The following is a 22702-nucleotide window of genomic DNA, read 5'->3' as shown; positions in this document are numbered from 1 at the left end:
CTTCCCTTCTGGTGCTTTTGAATTCTGTATTTTGTGTCTGTATTATCTCTTCATAATAAAATGAAATAAAAGAATTTAAGATTGGGAAAAAGAACAATACAGAATAGAATGCATGGCATGTTTTTTTGCTGTGCCAAATCCTTGAAATTAGAAGACAAAAAATATGCACATACCCTCACATTCATATATATGCACTGATATATGTACTGAACTGTTTTTCTGTGAGGAAGGACCTGAAACTGCTCACTGGAGTGAGAGGCCGGGATGGGAGGAAAAAGACTATCATGTTTTACGTAGTGCTTTTATGTACTTATGCACTCTAAGCCTATACAGATGTGCTCACACACACACACACACACACACACACACACACATTTATTAATGCTATCAAAGGTCATCTGGGTACTGAGATAACTGCCCCTTTGTTTGCTGACTGTTTCCTTCTTGATACTTCTCTTTATTAAAGAAAGAAAACATTTCTTAAAATGGTTTTAAAAACAGAAACACATAAGTGTATTGGAATTAGAGTCATTAGAATGTATTTATGGTTAGGCACACTCACATACATTCATAATTTTTTCTAGCTCTGCCTACTGAGAGGGCAGAGAGGCAGTGACACCCCAGTAGCAATGAGTACACCTAGCACCCAGAGCTTGCTTTCTAAATACCATTCTCCATTAAAAGGAACTAGAACTCCAGGAGAAAAGGCTGATTTCAGGGCTGAGGCAGAGAAAGTGCAAGGTAAGCCAGGAACATCTTTTTGTGGAAGGGTGGTGCGATGGTGGCTCAATGGCAGAATTCTTGCCTGCCATGCCAGAGACCCAGGTTCAATTCCTGGTGTCTGCCCATGCAACAAAAAATAGTAAGGAAACACTCTAAGAATATGGGGTACATGTAAAGGACACACACGCTGCCCTCTCACTTGCCAAGTCTCACTTGATAATTTGAGTTTCAAAATGAATAATGATAAGGATGGATAATATCCCATTGAATAAAATAGTAATTGATGAGCTTGAGCTGACAAAAAAAATGAGTGAAAAAAATAGTGGAAAAGACAAAACTCGTTCATAGAGTAGAACACTAATAAATATGGAAAGAATGATGGAGACAAAAAAATCATCAACGGATAGTAAAGCTAGTGGGTGAAATTTTGATGAGGAATAAGACACTGACATAGTTTCAATTTACTTATTAAGAGGGAAGAATAGTAACTTTACAATGGAGAAACTTAGAAGATGCGACCTTAACCAACCAATCAGAGCTAATGTCGCCAATACCGGGACAAACTGATACCAGGTGTCTCTGATGTGATGCACTGAGAAGGACACCATTTCACTCCTGTCACATTCCTGTCAAAAATGCACAACTTAAAAAAAGTTCTCCAATAACCCTAGATAACTTTTAAAATGCATAACCTGAATCTAATCATGACGAAACACCCGATAAACCCAAATTGAGGGAAGCTGTACAAATAACTGGTCTCTGCTCTTCCAAATTGTCAAAATCATGAAACACAAAGAATCTAGCTCTAGGAACTGTTCCAGATGAAAGGAGACTAAAAACATACGACAACTGAATGTAATGCATGACTCCGAATTCGATTCTGAACCAGGAAAAAAATTCCGATACATCATTGGGACAGTGGGAAAAACTTAAATATAAGTGGTGGATGAGTTCATATATTTGTCAACGTTAAAATTTCCTGCTTTTGATAATGATACAGTGTCAGAGAATGCCCTTGTTCTCAGCAAATATATACTGAAGTACTGGGGGCTAAAGAGGCCAAATGTCTACAACTGATTTTCAAATAGGAAGAAAAACAACACACATTCATACATAAATATATATACATAGAGAATGCTAAAGCAAATGGGGCAAAATGTAAACCATTGTCGAATCTGGATAAAGGACATATAGGAACATCGTCTAGACTCGCAACTTTTCTATACATTTAAAATTATAGCAAAATGAAATTGTCAATATTAAAACCAAATAAATACACAAATAACCTGCACCCTGCCTGCGGTAGTTAGATTCAGTTGTCAACTTGGCCAGGTGAAGGCACCTAGTTCTGTTGCTGTGGACATGAGCCAATGGTACGTGAACCTCATCTGTTGCTCATTACATCTGCAGTCGACTAGGAGGCGTGTCTGCTGCAATGAATGACGTTTGACCCAATTGGCTGGTGCTTAAATGAGAGATCACAACATAGCACAGCCTAAGCAGCTCGGCATTCCTCATCTCAGCACTCCCAGCTAAGACCAGGCCTTTGGAGATGCAGAAAGAAATCACCCCGGGGAAAGTTGTTGGAACCCAGGGGCCTGGAGAGAAGGCCAGCAGAGACCATCCTGTGCCTTCCCATGTAAGAAAGAACCTCAGCGGAAAGTCAGCTGCCTTTCCTCTGAAGAACTAACAAAATAAATCCCCTTTTATTAAATGCCAATCCATCTCTGGTGTGTCGCATTCCAGTAGCTAGCAAACTAGAACACTGCCCCACTAAGGAAAAGGTCCCTCTTTGGGCACCTGCTCTCCATGCATGGCACAACTTCAGAGGCGTGAGTTCCTCTGTGTGCCACCAATGGCACTTCAGGACCTACTAACTCAGATGCCTGCAAGCCTCATGCTCCCATAGGGCAGCAGGTCAGCACAGCCACTTAGCAGAAGTAGGTCGGGTGTTAGCTAGGGCACAATTAGGCCCGAGAAGAGGAGAATTAGGATTATTAGATTTAAAAAAAGAAAGCTCTCTTCCAAACAAAACTGAAAACTCTCACAAGAGGCTGTTGATCTTTAACAATATCCCTCTTTCTATCTCAGTATGAAAGAAACGGCTACAAGGAAGGTCCTATGTATTAGTTAACGCCCTTGCTCTCGTGTACCCAAACCTGTGTACCCGCGTATGCCAACAAAGCCCCTCAATGTTAGCTGTGGAGGCAACCGGAGGCTCAGGAGGGGCCATGGATGTCCGAATGACAGACCCTCTGCCCGGCCCCAGCTAGAGCTCATTTAGCATTGGGGGAGCCACCAATTTTCAGAGCACCAATTTGAGATTAATGCTCTCAGCGATCATCTGCGGAGACCCAATTGGAACACAAACATGAAAATCAGCCACCATGTATGATCCAGTGTCTGGAAGGATGTCAGCTGTGACTAAAGGGACATTTTCCTCCTGCAGCTGTCTTTGAAAGTGGGGGAGGGGTTCACTGCAATCCAAAATTATAGGGAAGGAGGCAAGGGTCCCAAAACACCAGGAGTCACACAGGTATTTAGGGCACCCCTTCTTTGGTGGCACTATGATGTCCTATCAAGTTTTGTGTTCAAAAGCCCAAGCTGTGGTAAGCCACATATGGACTGGAGGGAAGCAGAAAGGTACTTTGTGCTAAATTTTCTAATCCTGAAGTTTTGCTTCAAGGCTCATCCCAATCACTTATCCTGAAGTCTGAAACCAAGGCCTGGGTTTTGTAGAATCAAAGCATATTTATCCAGCATATGATCCATTACCTAGGAACTCAGTGTTTTACTAAAAGTAGAATTCTTTAAAGTGAACTTTCTTAGATATTTTTAAGGTCTAACCTGGCACACACAGAATACTCAACAAATGCTTGTTGACTGACATGCTTGAACAAATGAACCTACTTGCCCACAAATGACAAATATAAAGTTATAGAGCTTCTTTCAAGAAATAGTACACCACCAAGATGTACTGTCTATAAATTTCATTTTTGCTTCTGAGGGCCATAACATTCCTGGATTTTGACTATTGAAACCCAGGAACAACAGTAGACTCTGAGAAATGAATTTCACAATATGAATTCACTCATTCAACAACTATTTTATTGAGCACCTATTAGATGCCAGTTACTGGGCATGCTGTTGTGGATACATTTGGTGAGTAAAAAAGATAGAGACCCAGCCACCAGGAAGAATACGATCTAGTAGAGGACCAAGATGATAACCAGTAAGCAAATAAACAAGCTAATTTTTAATGTACTGAGTGTTATTAAGAAAGTAAACTAGGATAATGTGAAAGGCTGTGAGAGGGGTAAGGGCAGAGCCACTGGAGAGAGAGGTCAGGGAGACTTCTGGAAAAGGAAAATTTGAGATGACACCTAATGACTGAGACAGAGCCAGCCATGCAAAGATGAGGGTGGGAGGTGGGTGGGGAGAGAGCGTCCTATAGACCACTCAGCATTAAAGACTGAAGTTCTCTCTTGAATTCCAACCACCAACCACCCCCACCAGTATCTAGCACCTGTTCTGATTGGTCAGTGCCCACGTACATGTAGTGGCTACACGGCAGCACATCATCCCCCATTAGCAAGGATGAGGTGTGTAGTGGGAACATTTTCCATCTTGGCTTATTGGCAGAGAAAATAATTTCTTCTTTCTTCCTTTGGATTATTTCTAATCATGAAAACTGTCCTGGATTTCTCAAAACTTGCAACATCAGGTCATGATCCATCTCTCTTCTCTGCCTTCATTCATCTCTCCTTTGAGTTCCAACTCCCTATAATGCCAGTTCATCTTTACCCATGCTCTTTCAGGTCATGTGGCATTTACACGGGAACCCTCTTTCCTCCCCTTTTATCCCAGTTAATATTTACTCATCTATTCCAAGACCGTCCCACACCAGATCATATCTGCCAATTACAGCCTCTCAATAGCACGGGTTTCCTCTTTATAGCACGATTAAAATATTATCATTCACTTGTGTGATTATTTTACTAACGTCTTTCCCCTCTACCAAAGCTATGTTCAATGAGTGCAAGAACCACATCTAGTGTGACTCACCACAGTACCTCTAGTACCTAGCACTATGCCAGTACATAGTAGTTGCTCAATAAATAATTGCTTATTGAATAACCTAATGCTTGGCACTCAAATTTTTTTCAGGGATAGTGGCCTCAGAACCAGAGACTGGGCTCAGAATGAGTGCTCATCATGGAAGAGCCCTTATACCTTCTTTCCTTCCAGGACTGACTACATAATTTGCGGGACTCAGTATAAGACGAAACTGTGGGGCCTCGCGTTCAAAACTTTATTAAGAATTTCAAGACAATGACAGCAGAGCATCAGACCAAGTTTGAATACCCATAAAGTGGCCCTGTTCCTTTCTTCTTCTTGGAGGTTCTCACCCTGTGTCCTTTAAAGATAATCCTGACTTTTCTGACACATCCCCGGGCATATCTCACCAAAAGTCTTTGTTTGCTGCCCCCAAAGCAGATCGTGGGGTAGAGATTTAGGTATAAGTTGTTTACTTGGGAAGTGGTCCCAGGAAGAACTGGGGAGAGTGAAGAAGAAAGAAAGAGAAAGGATGAAAGACAACAAAGGGTGTGGGAGCAGCAGGTTACAGCTGTAGGCAGCCAGAGTCCAACTCACTGGGGGCTTCCCCAGGCACTTTGTAGAACACAGCTTATAATTTTCTGGAGTGGGCCCAGGTAACGTGGTGATATCTGGAGTGGTCCCAGGTAACATGGGTGGAGCAGTGGCAGAGTCCACTACAACAGGTATTACCCAGCCTGAAGGTAGGGTGGGCCAGCGCCTGGCAGGAACACTGCCTGCCCGCAGTTTTCACCTTGTTTCTAGCTTTGTCCTCGAGTTTCCAGAAGTACCCACACAAAGGCCATTTGGCCTTTGAGTTCTCTGTTGTCCCTTCATTACAGCACCAAGTTCAAAACTTTACTTGGGAGGTTTCCTACTGGTAAAGATTTCTCCCGACCCATGGGCAAGGATAAGGGGGATTTAGGGGATGACAGAATTTTGAGGAGGAGCCAGGAATAAATTTTGATGGCACCAGTGAGTGAGTCTCCCCAGAGCCTACTGTCTGTCTGTTTGCACAGCCTACCCAGAGGCTGGGAGCAAGGCCGTGCCCTCAGGAGGCCTAGGATTATGCCAGAAGGAGGGGCACTGTGCGGGAGAGCCGAGGCCAATGGTTTAGGGGTACAAATCCCCCAAGACCTCAGAAAACTAGGGTACAGAGGGTTCCCTGCCTCTCCCTTGGGATCCTCTCTCTGGATAAAAGCTGATGGGTGGGGAGACCCATCTCTTCTTCCTGTCCTGTTTGCAGCACTCTTTTTGTTTCCTTAATATATTTTTTGTTATGAAACATTTTTTTAAAGTATTATTGCAAAGTTGAAACATCAAGGAACTGACGGAAGGGCATCATCAGGAGTGGAGCCTGTGGCTTAATTTGACTGTACATGGGAAACCTCACCCAGGCGGGGCATGGGTGGGACCTGACAGATTGATAGCTCTTTCTCGACTCCGTGGGTGCCAAACCTCACATAATTAGAACATTATTACTTTTTCAGTTCATTGTCCGTTCTGAATCCATCAAGAAGAAAGGCTACCCTACCCTTACCACCCTTTTAATGCTTCCCAGTCTCAATCTTTCTCTCTCTTCTGGGTACCACGAAGTTCAGGCAACAGCATCTAACTAGAATTTAGTTACACTGTTTTGTGTATATTTAATTTTAATAGTTATGCTCTATTTAGGGCAGGCATACTGGTTTTCTATTTATCATAGTACTATAAACTTCCTTTCAATGTAAATATAAGGAAAAAAAGCTGAGTTGTTTTGCAGAAAAGTATGTACTTTTCAGGGTTAAAGGCTACTGAGGCTTATGGAAGCTCCCTCTTATAATTGCTCCACAAAGCAACTGCCCCATGTATTTCACGGCCCATGACAAGCACAGAAAGGGCACAGCTCCGTTGCCCTGGGATGACTGAAAAGGGACTCCTCCTTTTTCCTGTCTTTTATGGACAGGCTCTGAGCCAGCCCCAGCACTGTAACCCTGTCTGCCCAGTCATGGATTAAAAATGAATTTCGTATCTAATAGGTCTAACTTTAGCAACAGGAAATGGGAGCACTTGGAGAACCCAAAAGGATTAGGCATGCTTTGTTTGAGGATGGGCACGTTATCTTTACTTAACCTTCTTCCTTCCCCTCTTTGGGAGGGTAGAGGCTGGGTCTGGGGAGTGAGCGGGAAGCAAGACCCGCAGAATCGGTTTCCTGGCTGGCTTTGCAGAGGACAGTCCCCCCTCTTTGCTGTCACAGTGCTGGCACTCAAATTCATTTTACAAATTCTTAGAACCAAAAGGTGGCCACTTTAGGATGTGCTAGAAAAGATACTTTGATAATAAAAAATGACGCAAATGAGAAAATTTAAAACCTCTTTGTTGCAAATGTCGAGATACCTTGACTGTAGATATGAAACACTTTCATAAAAAAAGTGTGAGCATAGACAGTTTTCTAAACTTCTATTTATGCATTTTTAAAAACTTTTTATTTTGAAATACTTTCAAGCTTACAGGACCATTACAAAAATACTGGAAACCTCGTACAGAGAATTCCAACACACTGCCACTCCCACACCCAGATACCCAGACCCACCAATTTTAACATTTGGCCACATTTGCCTTATCATTCTATCAATCTATCCATGTATCTATCTGTCTACCTATCTATATAACCTACCAATCCATTTTCTGAACACTTGAATGTAACTTACATACATCATGCTTCTTGAACACTTAATGCTGCCATGTACCTTTCCTAAGAAGGCTATTCACTTATGTGACCTTAAGTGCAGTTATCAAGTTCAAGAAATTTAGCATTGATATAAAAAAATGAAAAAAAAAATCCAGTTTTTCATAGGTCCCAATAATTTCCCTTTGTATCATTTCTCCTCCCATGCTAGATTCCATTCAGGATATTTATTGCATTTAATTGTCACTGTCCCTTTAGTTTTTTTTTTTTCTTTCTTTTTTTTAACGTGGGAACATATATACAATATAAATATTCCCAACTCAACCACTCCCAAGCATACCATTCAATGCGATTAATCACCTTCGCAATATTCAGTAACCTCACCACCTTCTAATACTAAAAATATTCTCATCTCCTCAAACAGAGAACCTAAATCCATTATGCATTAACAGCCCCTCCTCCTGCCCCAGGGCTCCTGCCTACCTGTGCTCTAATATCTGTCTCTGTTTGCATATTCTCTGTTATTTTCTTTGTAGTTACTATGGAGCCCATATTTAACATCCTAAATCTATAACAATATCGTTTGCTTTGATACCAACCTAACTTCAATAGCATAACAAACTATATTCCTAAACCGCTCAATCCCCCACCTCTGTGTAATTCTTGTCACAAATTACATGTTTATACATTACGAGTCTGAAGCCACTGGTTTCTCATTACATTTTACACATTTGCCTTTTATAGCCTGCAGAGAGTAAAAAAGTAGAGTTAAAAAACCAAGAGTACAATAGTGTTGGCATTTATATTTTCCCATGTCATCACCCTCAGCAGAGATCTTTATTTCTTCGTGCAGATTTGATCTTTGGTCTAGTGTCCTTTCCTTTTAAATTACAGAACTCTGTTACGCCACTTTTGTAGAACTGGTCTAGTGGTGATGCATTCCTTCAGCTTTTGTTTATATGAGAGTGATTTAATATCTACCTCATTTTTGAAAGACAGTTTTGTGGGACATAGAATTATTGGCCAGCAAATTTCAGCTCTCAGCACTTATTAACTATGTCATCCCACTGCCATCTAGCCTTCATGGATTCCTGTAAGAAACTGGCACTTAATCCTATGGAGGCTTCCTTGCACATGCATGTAGTTTCTCTCTTGAGGCTTTCAGAATTTTCTCTTTATCTTTGCCTTTCAACAGCTTGACTCTAGTATGTCATGGTGTGGGTCTATTTGGGTTTATCCTGTTTGGAGATCATTGAGCATCATGAATGTGTATATTCATGTCTTTTGTCAAATTTGGGAAGTTTTTAGCCATTTTTTTCTTTAAACATTCTCTCTGCCCCTTTCTTTCTTTCTTTTCCTTCTGGGATTCTGTGCTGGTTTGAAATTGTTATGTACCCCAGAAAAGCCACATTTTCTTTCCTAATCCAATCTTGTGGAGGCAGACCTGTTGCTTAGGGAGGGACCTTTGGTTAAATTGTTTCCATGGAGATTGACCCCTCAATTGTGGGTGTGAACTTTTGATTAGATGGAGATGTGACTCTCCATTCAAGACTGGCCTTGATTTGTTTACTGGAGTTTTTGAAAAGGGAGGACATTTTGGAGTAAAGTCAGTTGCTTGAGAGCTGACAGAGACACAGACATCTGGAGATGCTTGGAGTGCTAACAGAGAGAGCAGACGCCTAGACCCAGATGTTTGGAGATGCAGAGCTCGGCAGATGTTGCCATGTGCCTTCCCATGAGATGCTAAGCAAGCCAGAATCCAGAGCTGTGTCCTAGTGGAGCTAAGTGAAGGCCCACAGACACTTAGAGAGGAAATCACTGGCATCAGAAGCTGGAAGCAATGGAACTGGGAACAAGGACAAGCAGATGCCAGCCGTAAGTCTTCTCATGCAACAGACATTAGCCTTCCTTAGGTCAAGATATCTTTCTCTGGGTGCCATAGTTTGGATATCTTTATGACCTTAGAACTATAAACGTATAACTTAAGTTCCCTTTTTAAAAGCCATTCCATTTCTGGCATATTGCATTCCAGCAGCATTAACAAACTAAAACAGATTTCTACAATACATTTATTGATACACTTGATGGTATCCCATGTTTCCTCAGCCTCTGTTCACTTTTCTTCATTTTTTCTCCTTTTGGTTCCTCAGATTGAAAGACTTCAAATGTCTTATCTTCCAGTTCTCTGATTCTTTCTTCTGCCAACTTCTGTTGGATCCCTCAAAGAAATTTTAAATTTCTGTTCCTGTGTTCTTCAGCTCCATTTGGTTCCTTTTCATAATTTTCATGTCTCTATTGACATTCTCTGTGTTCACCTATAACTTTTCTGATTTCCCTAGTTCTTTATCCACATTTTTCTTTAGCTCTTGAGCATATTTAGGATCATCTTTTTAAAGCATTTATCTGCTATGACCCAGGTCCAGTTTTCCTCATTGATGGCTTCTCTAACACTTTAATCTTCTCCTTTGCTTGATTTATCACTTCCTGCTTTATTGTACGTTCTGTGACCTTTTAATATTTCAAGGTCTTATTGCTGGAATTTAGACTATTGCATCTGTTCCTTAAGCTTCTCTGCAGCTAGTATTATGACAGAACTTTCCTTGATAGCCAGAAGTGAACAAAATACAAAAAAAAAAAAAAACACCAAGGGAAAAAACCCACATTTCCTAGTCTTTGCAAGTTTTGACCTGTGCAAATGCTTTCCTTCAGGATGTATACACGGAATCAGTTTAGAGAACAGCTCCAGGCCAATGCATTGAGGTCTTCTTGTCCTTTGTGTGCATGTGTCTTATCTTGGGCATATGGGTATGGCCCTAGGATTTCTCCCCTTTATATGGTTCTAAGTATCCCTTCTTCCTTAGAAAACAGTTTCCTCACCAACCAGGGAACTTTCCGGTATGTCCTACAGTCAGCAATCCCTTGCCTCAGGCAACCCAACCTGACTACTCTTCCACAGCATTCTGTAGGAGAGCTCTGTGAACTGCCTTCTACACACAGAGCAAGTTCTGGAATGGCAAATCCCTCAAGTCACTACCAGATAAACTTGTCCGGACATACATGCACCCATACATACATGAGGGTTACTCTGCTCTCTCTGAAACCAGGACCAGCATCCACACTGAGAGCATGGGCAGGCTGTGCATCAAGCTGGTGTGGGGTGGTGAGGGGCCAGCCAGGACACCACAGATCCTGCTGCTTTGAAGTGGTCATTTTCTTGATTCAGTACTCATCCTGTTACTGCAGTCTTGAACTGTTTCCTGGAGCTGTGAAAAAAGCTGTTTCTATCAGTCCTTGCTGGTTGTTCAAAGTTTCTGTGGGGGGACAGAGCATTGAAGTATCTTACCCAGCCATCCTGATCAGGGCGGGGACTCTATTCATATATTTTTAGGAGCTTTATAACAACTTAACACCATTTGCAGAAATTTGCTTTATACATTCGTACAACAAGTTACCAATCAACATTGATGTTACCTTTTTCTTACCTGGTGCTTTGGCTGAAAATAGAAAAATTAAATAATTATGACCAGAGCTGTCATCTATTTTTAAGGCCATCAGACTAGCTGTGTGACCTTAGGCATTTCACTTCCCCTCTCTGATCTCAGTTTCATTATTTGTAAAATGAAAGAGTTGAACCCTTTCCTTTAAAGGAAACCTTCTAACATTTTACAACATGTGGCTAAGGAGATTTCTGGGATGGGGAAGAGGGTGGGTAATGAGAAGATTAGAGATTGGGAAACATTTTTTTTTAATTTTCTGATTTTAATATTAGCCTGACAGGATTAGTAACCACACTGCACTGAGAGATGTAAGGGATAATCTGAATCACGATTCATTAAATATTTATATACCCCCACTTCCCCAGAATATTTAGGCTGGCCATAAAATTAACAATGAGTAAGTAAATACATAATCACTTCTGGACAGCCTCTTGCATAACCTGCTGTTTAGCAATATACAAACTGCCTCAAAGATTTATGCTTATGTGAAGACATTCAAAAATACCAATAAAACTGCATGTCCTGAAAACATGGATACATTTTAAAACATATTAAGACAATTCTGTCAGCCATAATAGTCCCACAGTATGACTGAGTAATAATAATCTACTTTAAGAGCCAAAAAGTTTAATCAGTATAGTTTAATCATGACTGACTCAACATCGTTTTCAGGGAACAGACCAGTCACTCGATTGCAGACTCCCTCCTCCAGCTGTCATCGTTCTTCTTTATCACGTAAGTCACTGCACCCTCCATAATGACAGCTCAGCATCCTTGTCTTCTGTATAATCCTATATTGCAGCAACTTTCTCAATCTAATTCTTAGGGGCCCAGACAGGATCCCCACCTGCATATGGATCGTTATACTGAATCCCTGTAGTCTCCTCATCTTCACCATTTCCTGGAGGTGGGGGTGGGGGCGGAGGATCATCAGACATGGGCGTGTCGTCGGTGGAGGTGCTGGGGGTGGAGATGGACTATCAGTAACGGGTCCCCTAGTGGGTGGTGAAGTGCAGGCGTGGCAAAGGGAATGGCAGCATCGCTGCTTCCACTGTTCTCCCGACTTCCACCTCCTCCGCTGCCTCCATGGTCGCTGCATCCTCGGTCTCTGATTTAAAGCAGCTTTATTTACCTCTGACTTAAAGAATGCCTGGACTATGCTGACTTCCAAGGCTAGCAGGACTCATCCTGTGGTTCCTTAGGAACTGCTGGGGGTCGAACAGGTTCCAGGGTTTTGGAAGGAGCATTCCGTCCCAGTGCTCCCCAGCCTGACTGGGGAGGACCCGGCAGTTTCTGAGGAGGGAGACTTGCTCCGACAGTGTGCCGGTTCTCGCAGGTTGGTTATTTCCATGATTGACACCATGGCCCACATCGTCCAGAACTGTACAGCCAGTAGGTGTCTGATGTCCCTCACAGGGCGCTCCATACTTGCAGGTGCCATTCTTTTGAGGGTTCTTGATGTATTTTTATTTGTTGTCAGAATACCAATCTCTCTTCGAGCCACTTTCTCTTTATGAATGTCCCCGATGTGTGCGAGATGACTGATGGAAGATTCCATTCTCCGAAGCTGAGAGGCCGGGACGTCCAGCTGTCCGAGAACCTTGCCGGCCAGCGCGTTTATTTGATAAGCACCATTAGCCAGGGATCGGGTTGTGCAGGCTTTGGTCTTCTCTAAAGCTTTTCTCTGGACTGTAGCCTGTGTGCAGTTGTTTTCACAGTAGTCAGCCACCCCCGTCAGGTTCTGGGACCTCTCCATCAGCGCCCTCTCGCCAGACGGGATCTCCTCGCCTCGTAACCTCTGCAGCTCTGCCGTTTTCCACCCCTTTCGGCGTTAAAGCATCGGCAGCAGCACCGCGGGCCTCGCCGCCCGGTACCCACGGCCTGTGTGCCCTCCCGCCTGGGATTGTAGGGAAATGCTTTTAAGAATAAATATGAGATCCTCAATTTACCTGTGAATTCAGGGATTACAATCACCCCCTCTGTGAGCGATGTTTTTGAAACCACTGGGACTCTGTTAGGATCCCAGCATGACCTCATGCACGGCAGAAAGAAGGTGACCCACAAGTGAGTGAACCGGTAAATGAAAAGGCCGTGGCTTCCCTGAGGACCTGAGATTAATGCCAAAGGAAACAGTGGAAGCGAACAGAAAAAGGCAGGGATTAGGACAGAAGGAGAGAGAGAAAGGAGGAAAGGAAGTGCAGGAGGGAGGGAGGGAAACAGAAGGGAGGGAAGGCAAAAAGGAGGGTGAGCAAGGGAGAGAAGGGAGAGGTGGGAAGAGAGGAGGGGAGAAGAAAAGAAAGAGAAAGAGCAGTAAGAAAAGAGACAATGAAATAAGAAAACATTCAAGTATTTCATCCAAAAGGGCTCTAGGGCTCCGAGTGATTGGGGGCGCGGGGGTCCTTGCCCGAGTGAGGGGAACTCACCTGAGGAGCTGTGCCTCTCCACCCACCACTTTTTCAGTATGAGGTACGCAAAGATGCTTCAGGCAAAACCAGCTAAATGATCTACAGGACCCAGTGCAGAAAGGAAAATGTGGGACCCCTGGTTCAAGTATTATTAAGAACTTCCAGAGGGCACTAGCGGAGCATCAAACCAAGCATGGGCCTTGTGAGGCGGAGCCTGACCATGCGAGGACGGGAGCCCCTACTCTTCCAGTTCCTGTTTGCCTAAAGCCTCGGGTCTCAGCTTAATGCCTCAGCCTGGGGCCTCACACCAAACACAGTCCAGATCAGGCAGCAGAGGAAGGTCCAGTTTCTTCTCCTTCAGTGAGGACTTCACCAGGCCCAAATTACAGCAAATGCTGCAAGCACAAGAAATGTTGAAGGGTAATCTCTATCTAAAATGAAGAGCAGCATTCTGGTTTTTACTCCCTACTCACCCAGGGAACCAGAACACAGAGCACACCCAGGGGGTTCAGCTTTTAGAGCTACACATATGTATACATATCCATAAACGTAACACGCACACACATATATGTACACGCACACACAAACATGAACACAGACACACACAAACAAACACAAGTTTCCTTGACGTCCCGAGTTGTCGACAATTCAGAGCAGAGTACCTTATGCTCCAAGGTGTAAGGGCGATGGTGAAGAGGGCTTAAAACAAGATACAACTTTACACCCATCAGAGTGCCAGAATTTAAAAGTCTAACAATACCAAGCACTGGAGAAATGGGGACTCATACAAGGCTGGAGGAAGACTCCCGGATTGGAGAGCGGCAGTCAAGCCAAAGATGAGCATGTCTTAGTGACCAGCACTCCTCCCTTAGGGAACTACTCTAAAGTCATTCTTGCACATGGGCACTTGGAGACTGTACAGATGTTCAGGATGTTTACAACAGCAAAGGACTGGAAATAACAGAAATGTCCATTAGTAAGGAAATGGAGTAAAGTACATGTACCAATATTCCCCATCAGCCAAAACCGATCCATCAACCAATCTTCCTCTCTTTCACACACACACACACACTGCCCAGACTATACGGGCGCACTGACATACACAAGCAATACATTGGCTGCAATGCTGTATGCTCACGCCTCCAAACGACTCACGTTTGGATAGATGCATTTGTTTCCATGTAGTTTCTGATCCAACCAGAATTACAAGCATTCAGGGTGTCCCTATTTCCAGATCAGTGGTTCTCAAAAGTTTTGGTCTCAGGAGCCCTTCATACTTCTAAAAATTATTGGCCTTCACAAAGCTCCAACTCCCAGAGTGTTCCTAACTTCCATGTCTCCATCAAAACTCCCCGGTCCTGACACCCAAATCAATAGGCCAAGCACTTGATCTTGAGGCTTGCTGTTGTAAAGCTTTTGTATGTAGCAGAGAAGTTTAGCTACCAAAGGTATGCCTAAGAGTCACCCCTGGAGGACCTCTTTTGTTGCTCAGATGTGGACTCTATCTCTCTAAGCCAACTCTGCAAGTGAACCATTGCCCTCTCCCCTACATGGGACATGACATCCAAGGATGAAAATCTCTCTGGTGGCATGGGATATGACTCCCAGGAATGAGACCAGCCCTGGCATTGTGGGATCAACAATGCCATCCTGACCAAAGGGAGAAAAGAACTGTAACAGATAAGGTATCAGTGGCTCTCAGAGTTCAAATAGAGTCAAGAGGCTACACTGGAGGTCACTCTTATGCATGCCTCAGTTAGACATTGCTACCTACAATAACTTGCCACACCCCAAACAAAACCATTCCTGCCAATCCTAAAAAATACCGAGGGCATTATATAAGATTCTACAAAGTTTCCATACACTGGAGTAACTTTCCAAAACCTATAACCTCCAGATGGGTCCCTGGACCATATAAATCCTGAAATGCAGAGGGCCCGGCTTCTCCAGAACATCAACTAGTTCTACCCCCCCATCTCATATTATTGACAGCCCCTTCCAATCTGAAAAAGTTAGAATGGGCATAGCCCAAATACCCCTAAAGAGTGGGAGAAAGATCAAAGGTGATGGTAGAGTTCCACAGAGAAGCTCAGGTTTAACAAATGCATATGAGAGCTGAATCATTATACTGATATTCCTTTTAGTCTCTAGTACCTTAGAGCAGTTAGGAAAACAAGCCTAAATTGTGGAATTGTAACCCATCAAAAAAAAATTAGTGAGGGTCCCAAAGAGATTTTGTTTAAGTGTATCATATCTATCAGTATTCATGGTATTAGAAAACAAAATTGAGAAATCTGAAAAATATTCATTAATTCTTTTAAAAATACTAAACCTGTCATGTTAATCTAATTAACATAGTTTAATGAAAATCACATTTAAAAATAAAACATAGTGAGAAGAGTAGCATCATTTTATACCTTTTTTTTTCTTTGTATGCTTTATGGCGGGGGTCATATTTCGTTCTTTTTCCATGTAAGTATCCTGTTATTGCAGCATCATTTGTTGAATTTCGCTTGTCTGTTGATTGGTTGGTTTCTCTGTTTGTTTGTTTGGGAAGTACATGGACCAGAAACGAATCCAGGTCTCCTGCAGGGCAGGCAAGAATTCTACCACTGAATTACCCTCGCTCCCCCATTTTATACTTTTACGACTCTCTTTAATGCTTGGCCATATAAAAGACAGCTGGATTTGCATACCTGCTTCTGCAGAAAATCTGCTTTGTAGCTCTGCAGTTGAAAAGGGAGGTCCCCACAGACCCTCTTGTTCTTGGGGACTCCAAAGACCAGGTGAAACCTCGCTGAAGGAGAAGGAATCGGGCCTTTTTCTTTTGCCTGACCTGGGCTGGTGTTTGGGATGAGGCCCAGTCCAAGGCCCGCTTTAAGAACTGCTGTTTCAGACCATTCTCTACTCAACCAAAAGTTGTCTTTCACACATACACATTCATGTTGCTTCCCCCTTCCTTCAAACTGTCAGCGGCCACCTAAGGCTCACAGGGTTAAGTGTAAACTCTGCTCACAAGACCCTGCCCAGCTGACCAACCCAGTCCCTGTCCAAACACCATCACTCCCTGCTTTGCATACTAGGTGCTCTGCCCACATGTGGGTGCACCGCTGCTGGAGCCTGCCATGGTCGGCCATGCCTCTGAGCTTCAGCTTTCCTCCTCCTTGAAAAATTCCTATGCATCCCTTATAACCCAGTCCAAAGGTCACCTGCTTTAGGACGCCTTCTCTAATTCACCCTTCCCTTAGAGTTTCCGCTTTTTATTTTTTAGATATTGTTCTAAAAAAGGTAAAACAAGTGCATGAGACCTAATTAAATTCCAGAAGGATACATAGATAAGTAGGTGCCTCTCTTGCCCTAGCTACTCAATCCTTCTCCAGGAGGCAACCACTACTATTGATTCCTTCTGTATTCTTCCAGAGCTATTCCAGACAAATAAGCAAATCATTTATTTTACCTAAATGATAACATACTCTATGCACTGCCCTATTCTTGCTTAACACTAGATCTTGGAGATCATTTCATGTCATCAGATAAAAATTTGCCTCTACTCTCAAGAGTTGCAACTTACAGGTTTTTTTTTGTTTTGTTTTGTTTTTACCATCACTCATTTATCTAGTCGCCATTGCCCGCATATTTACGTGGCTTCCAATCTCCTGCTGCAGCAAATATCCTTCTACTACATTTGCAGCAGTATTGCTGCTACATGCCAATTCAGCCTTCAAAAAGACTTTTAATTTATACTCCCGATGGTCACACATGAAAGGTTCCATTTCCCCATCCTCTCGTAAACACTATCAGCCAACTCTGTAATCTCTGTCAATGGGGGAGATGAAAAAAATGATACCTAGGTCAACTTTAAGGTGACATTTCTCTAAGAAGAACAAAAATCGAGGGCTTCGTTACCAGCACATGTGGCTTTCAAAATTAAGTGCAATTATTTAAAATTAAATAAGATGTGAAACTCAGCTCCTCAGCTATACTAGCCATTTTGCAAGTGCTGGACAGCCACAAGTAGCCAGTGGCCTCCATATGGGACAGCAGAGATACAGAACCTTTCCATCATTATAAAAAGTTCTATTGGACAGTGCTGCCCTAGGCCTGCACCATCCACTAAGGCAGCCACGAGTCACATGGGGCTACCAAGCGTTTGAAATGTGGCAAGTCCGAACTGAGATGTGTTCTAAGTATACAATACATACTGAATTTCAAAGGCTTAGCATGAAAACAGGAAGGTAAAATACCTCTTTCAAAGTGTTATATATTGTGCTCGCTTCGGCAGCACATATACTAAAATGTTATACATTGATTACATGTTGAAATATTTGGATATGCTGGGTCAAGTGAAATATATGTAATTAAAATTAATTTCATCTCTTTTAATGTGGTTATCAGAAAAATTAAGAGTATACATGTGGCTTGCATTCTGTGTCTGTTGGAGAGTCCTGCTCCAAAGGCTGCAGATATCTGTTGAAGCCTGGAATTTAGCACTTTTTTTTTTCTTTTGCATGGAAGTAAGCATAATTATTATTGTTATAAAGAATAACAGAAGCATTGGCATCTCTCTTCTCTCCTCACTCTTGCCTGCCCCATGCAGACAGTATGTACAACAAAAGGAGAAAAGGCTGAGATGATCCTGATGATAAACAATTAGTCCTGAGACAAGCCAGTCCACCTCCGGCCTGTGCAGCCACAGGCAGGGCCAATGGCATCGCTGACCCTGAGTGAGTGGGGACTGATTTCCAGGTGGCCGTTAACACAATGCACCAGAGAACAAAGCATCTTCGAAACTAAGAATAGAACAGAATCCAATAGGACTTACAGGACGCCACAGAAACAAATCCTTTGCCTGCTCCACCCTTGGCTGACCCGGCAGTCTGTACACACAGCTCTGGGTGAGGACAAAGGGATGGGAAGAGGTGACAGAGGCCCTGCCCAGAAGGGCTCATGCTACAATGGTGCCACAGTCGAGACACAGCAGGCATGCTTCCGTCATCCAGGTCTTTGGGTTTAAACATGAGGGTCAAGAAAACCCAGTTTTACAAAATGATACATAAAACTGACAGATCAGAATGGATCTATTTTCTGAAGGATCTAAGTACTGAAGGAATGAGAACTAATTATAACTGGGCTTAAGTCATCTCCTGGGGGAAATCATTAATTTTATTATTAATACAATTATATTTCTTGCTGTTATCCTCATCATCAACACAATCATCGTCATCATCATTAGCTGTGTGTCTTAGGGAAAGCTAAGTCCCCTCTCTGGGCCTGTTTCATAATCTATAAAATGCAGGGGTTGGACTATAGGAGCTCTCCTATCTCATCCAGTCCCAAAGTTCTGTGATCCTATGCACACACAAATGAAATATCAACAAAAACATCATCCCATTCTCTCCCTCATTTAGAAAACACTCATTGGGCAGTTACAACAAGTCAAGCCTTGACCCCAACACTGGGCATACAAATATGGAAAATGTCTCTTCCATTGGATTAAGATCTTAAGAGAAAGAAAGGAGAGGGATAGAATGAACAATCAGAGCAGAATACTTTGCCTGGGGCTGCAGGTCTGCACATACATCCTCACAACTCTGGCAGTTTTCTGAAGATGACTATTTCAGTTTTTTGTAAAAGCTGCTGGAAGGCAATAGACCAGAAACAAAATGACTTTTAAGAAGGGGAATTTATTAATTTGCAAGTTTACAGTTCTAAGGCCGTAAAAATGTCCAAACTAAGGCATCCAGGAAAGATACCTTGATTCCAGAAGGCCAATGACATTCGGGGTTTCTCTCTCAGCTGGAAAAGCGCTGGGACTTCTGCTCGCTTTCGCTCCAGGTTTCTTCAATGGCTTCCCTGGGGGTGTTTTCTTTATGTATCTCCAAAGGTCTCTGGCTATGTGAGCTCTCTTGGTTCTGAAATTTTTCCAAAATGCTCCCCTCTTAAAGGGCTCCAGTAAGCAACTGCACCTTGAATGGGTGGAGACATATCTCCATGGAAACCATCTAACCCAACAACCACAATTGGGAGGGTCACATCTCCATGGAAACAATAAAAAAGATCCCACCCAGCAATATTGAATGAGGATTAAAGAGAATGGCTTTTCTGGGATACATGACCAGTTTCAAACTGGCACAATGACACTCAGAGACATAAGTGATCTCAAGAAGGCAAAGGGCCAGTGAGTTAGAGAAGCTGTGATATGCCAGCCACAGTGGTAAGTTCTTAGTACATACGGTAGGTACTGACGAGTTAGCCCCCAAAGACAGTTCCACAAAGAGTACACTGTAATACATACGTACCAAGCTGAACTGAAGGAACTCTTATGTGACACATAGTCTACAGGGGAGGAGTTTTTCTCGCCCATGTTTTACAGATGGGAGTGTGATGCTCAGAGAGAGAAGGGTGTACTCAGGGCCTCGTGGTTGGGTGGAGGTGGGGTAGGGATTTGAACTTTGGCCTCTCTGGTGCAAAGCCTGCCTCTTCCCCCATCGGGGATGATCTCTTTGCATGTGGCTTCTCCCTGCTACTGTGCCTCCACCAGCTCCCCTTTTCCTTATGTCAGAAGACTATAAGCATTTAACAGGTCAGGACAGCATAGCTCTTGTCTGACCTGGGATCACTATACCTGCCCAACACGGGGGCTGGCAGGATAATATGAGATAATCCATGGGAAGTACTCAGCACCAGCCAGCACACAATAGGTACTAGCAGATATTCATTCATTATATACTTACATAGCACTAAGACATGCCAGGCCTTGGGTTAGGTGTTCTCATTTTCCTCATCATATACTGTTACTGTGTTTATTGTCCTCAGTATGCAGAATGCCCTACACAAAGTAGGCACTCAACAAATGTAGGTTAAGAGAGTAAATAATGATTATTTCTGTAGTAGATTAATTTATTTGCCAGCAAATATTTATGTCCTCCCCTGACCTCCATGGCTTGGCCCTGTGACTTGCTTTGGCCAATGGAATGTAGGTGGAAGGCATGGTATATCAATTTAAGCCTAGGCCTTAGAGACATTGTATGCTTCTTCTTGATCTTTTGGGATCTTCTGACCTTTTCCAGAAGAATATACATATGAACCACTGGGTCCAGAATGAACCTACACTCCACTCAATGCACAGATTTAAGCATAAAAATAAATGCCTGCTATTGTTTGCTACTGAGTTTGGAGATGGTTGTCACTCAGCAAAAGCTGACTGAGATGGTTTCCTTTACTCACATCCAGAGATTTCAGGACAGTGGCCCTGGCTTCTCTCACTTCTCATTAAGATGGGATTTCAGAAGTTGGGTCATTTTTAGGCTCTCTTTTCCTCCTTCTCTCTGGGCTGGAAATGGCCCATCAAAGAAGACTGTAGGGACTACTAAGATCCATATTTTCACAATCTGAGCACATGACACAGAGAAGGGCACAAAGCTGGCTCTCAGGCAGCATCTGATGAATGAAAGGTTGGGCTGACTGTTCATTTTGGTGGGATAAGCACTTCCAAAATCACTAGCAGGCAGCAACCTAGACCCCAGCTGCTCACAGCCACTGGTTCCACAGTCTCCAAAGCATAGGAAGTGGACCCTGGTGGTGGAGCCACTTCATATTAGACAGCATGCAGGAAATCTGTAAATATTTATTTTAATATGTTTTAGGAAATACATATCCAATCTGTGATTGCAGGACTATTACTGCTTAGGATGAGCCTAATTTTTAGAAAGTATACAACTTAAAACAAAAACGGTAAGCAAAATATAATAAATAGTACAACCGATATGTGGATATGTGGAAAACACCAATCCATTTCAAGTTGCCTCATTTTCCTACAAATCACATTCCTATTCGCAGCTAGCATTTCTGAGCACCAACATTATACCAAACATTGTTTTAAGGTCTTTATAGATATTATTTTACCAATTCTTCACATCCACCCATGAGACAGGTAACAGCATCATCTCCCTTTTTGCAAATGAGTTCATTGAAGCCCAGAGAGGTAAAGAACTTGCACAAGGTCACAAAGTCAGTAACGGATGGAGTGAGGATTCAAACCCTGACTGTCCACCTCCAGAACCAGAGTTCTTAACATCTATTTTTACTGCCTCCCAGATGGGGAAGCTGGTACCCATGGAGTTTCGGGTTGCTCAAGATCAATTGCAAACCCAGAATTTGAATCCCAAACTCCTGACTCCCAATCCAGTGCTCTCATCTCTGCTCCCTGAGGAGTGCCCTCTACCTGGAATTTGTGGCAGGGGCTGGGTATCTATGAGAAGAAAGGGAGACAGGTGGCAAATGTGACAACAAAGACTGGAAGGAAAGAGATGAGGAAATAAACAAAGCTGCCCAGTTAAGGCAGGTACTCAAAGGATGTGGAGAAGGTAGAACGAGGTCAAAGTTATCCAGACAAAGAGCACTGGTGGAGCATGAGAGCTGCTTCCTGAGCTCCACGAAACCTCTTCCCAAGAGCACTGCCCACAGTAGCCAGCACTGGCAACAGCTTCCCTAAGTGACATCCAAGGAGCATATAATCCTACAGCTAATGGGTTCTAAAGCTGCCCATTGTTTCTGTCCCAGTGGACGTTCAGGGTCACCGCCCTGACCCAGCCCCTCCGAGTCATGTCTGAGTGTTCATCCAGAAGGCCTTTTTTAAGCGCTGGTTTGAATCAACTTCCCCTTCCACAGCTCCCATCTAGCATCCTGGGCAAGCTGTAAAAACATGGCCAGGAGAAAGCCAACAACTGGAATTGGGGTTTTAACGTGAAGTATCAGTTCTTCTATGGAATATGCCGTTTCCCACAAAATCACACTTCAGCCATGTTCCTCGCAGGATATAAGATGCTTTAGAGCCCTGTGGCTGCTAAGCCCTTATGTGCTAAGAGCTCATCTCTGCTGGCCAGCAGCACATTCTAGTCTCGGTGTAAAAAGGGACACAGATTCCATTTGCTGAGTGCTCTCTGTGCTGGGCATTACACAGTCAGTCTGAGAAATGTCATTCTGATGAGAGAAATAGAAATAGCAATGGGCATCCTTTAGGAAAGAGTTGGCTTACCCAAATCTTTAATAACCCCCCAATAAATAAATAGGTAAATATATAAATAGGACAGGGATTATAAACTTCAATACTCTCAAAGAAATGCAACGCTTCCAATTGTTCCTTCCAAAATACCCCAAACCAGACATCAAAACTTTCAAGGTGGGGAGTCCAAGTCTCTACTGTTACTATTTTTTCACCTTCCTAATGATGAGCACATTCAAAATACAAGGATCACTTTAAGAAAACCTATATTGAATTTTAAAAAGTTGCCCCAAACAGAATGAACTTCCAA

At 43.0% G+C, this 22702-nt stretch overlaps 1 protein-coding gene, 1 long non-coding RNA gene and 1 pseudogene across 10 annotated transcripts in view; 1 reads left to right on the top strand and 2 right to left on the bottom strand.

Annotated features, from left to right (window-relative positions):
* ARHGEF3 (Rho guanine nucleotide exchange factor 3) overlaps nucleotides 1-22702 on the bottom strand; it is a 390935-nt gene that overhangs the window by 165580 nt on the left and 202653 nt on the right. The gene's annotated exons all lie outside the window — the stretch shown is intronic.
* LOC143657031 (abl interactor 1 pseudogene) lies at nucleotides 11903-12814 on the bottom strand (annotated as a pseudogene).
* Nucleotides 19482-22702, top strand: part of LOC143657032 (uncharacterized) — a 106035-nt gene continuing 102814 nt past the window's right edge. Inside the window, exon 1 of the long non-coding RNA XR_013162721.1 lies at nucleotides 19482-19602. This is a non-coding gene — a long non-coding RNA (uncharacterized LOC143657032). The remainder of the gene's footprint in view (nucleotides 19603-22702) is intronic.

Source organism: Tamandua tetradactyla, chromosome 15, assembly GCF_023851605.1.
Source record: "Tamandua tetradactyla isolate mTamTet1 chromosome 15, mTamTet1.pri, whole genome shotgun sequence".
Classification (NCBI taxonomy): Eukaryota; Metazoa; Chordata; class Mammalia; order Pilosa; family Myrmecophagidae; genus Tamandua; species Tamandua tetradactyla.
Note: the sequence above shows the minus strand (reverse complement) of the source record. Positions and strands in the feature narration are given on the sequence as shown.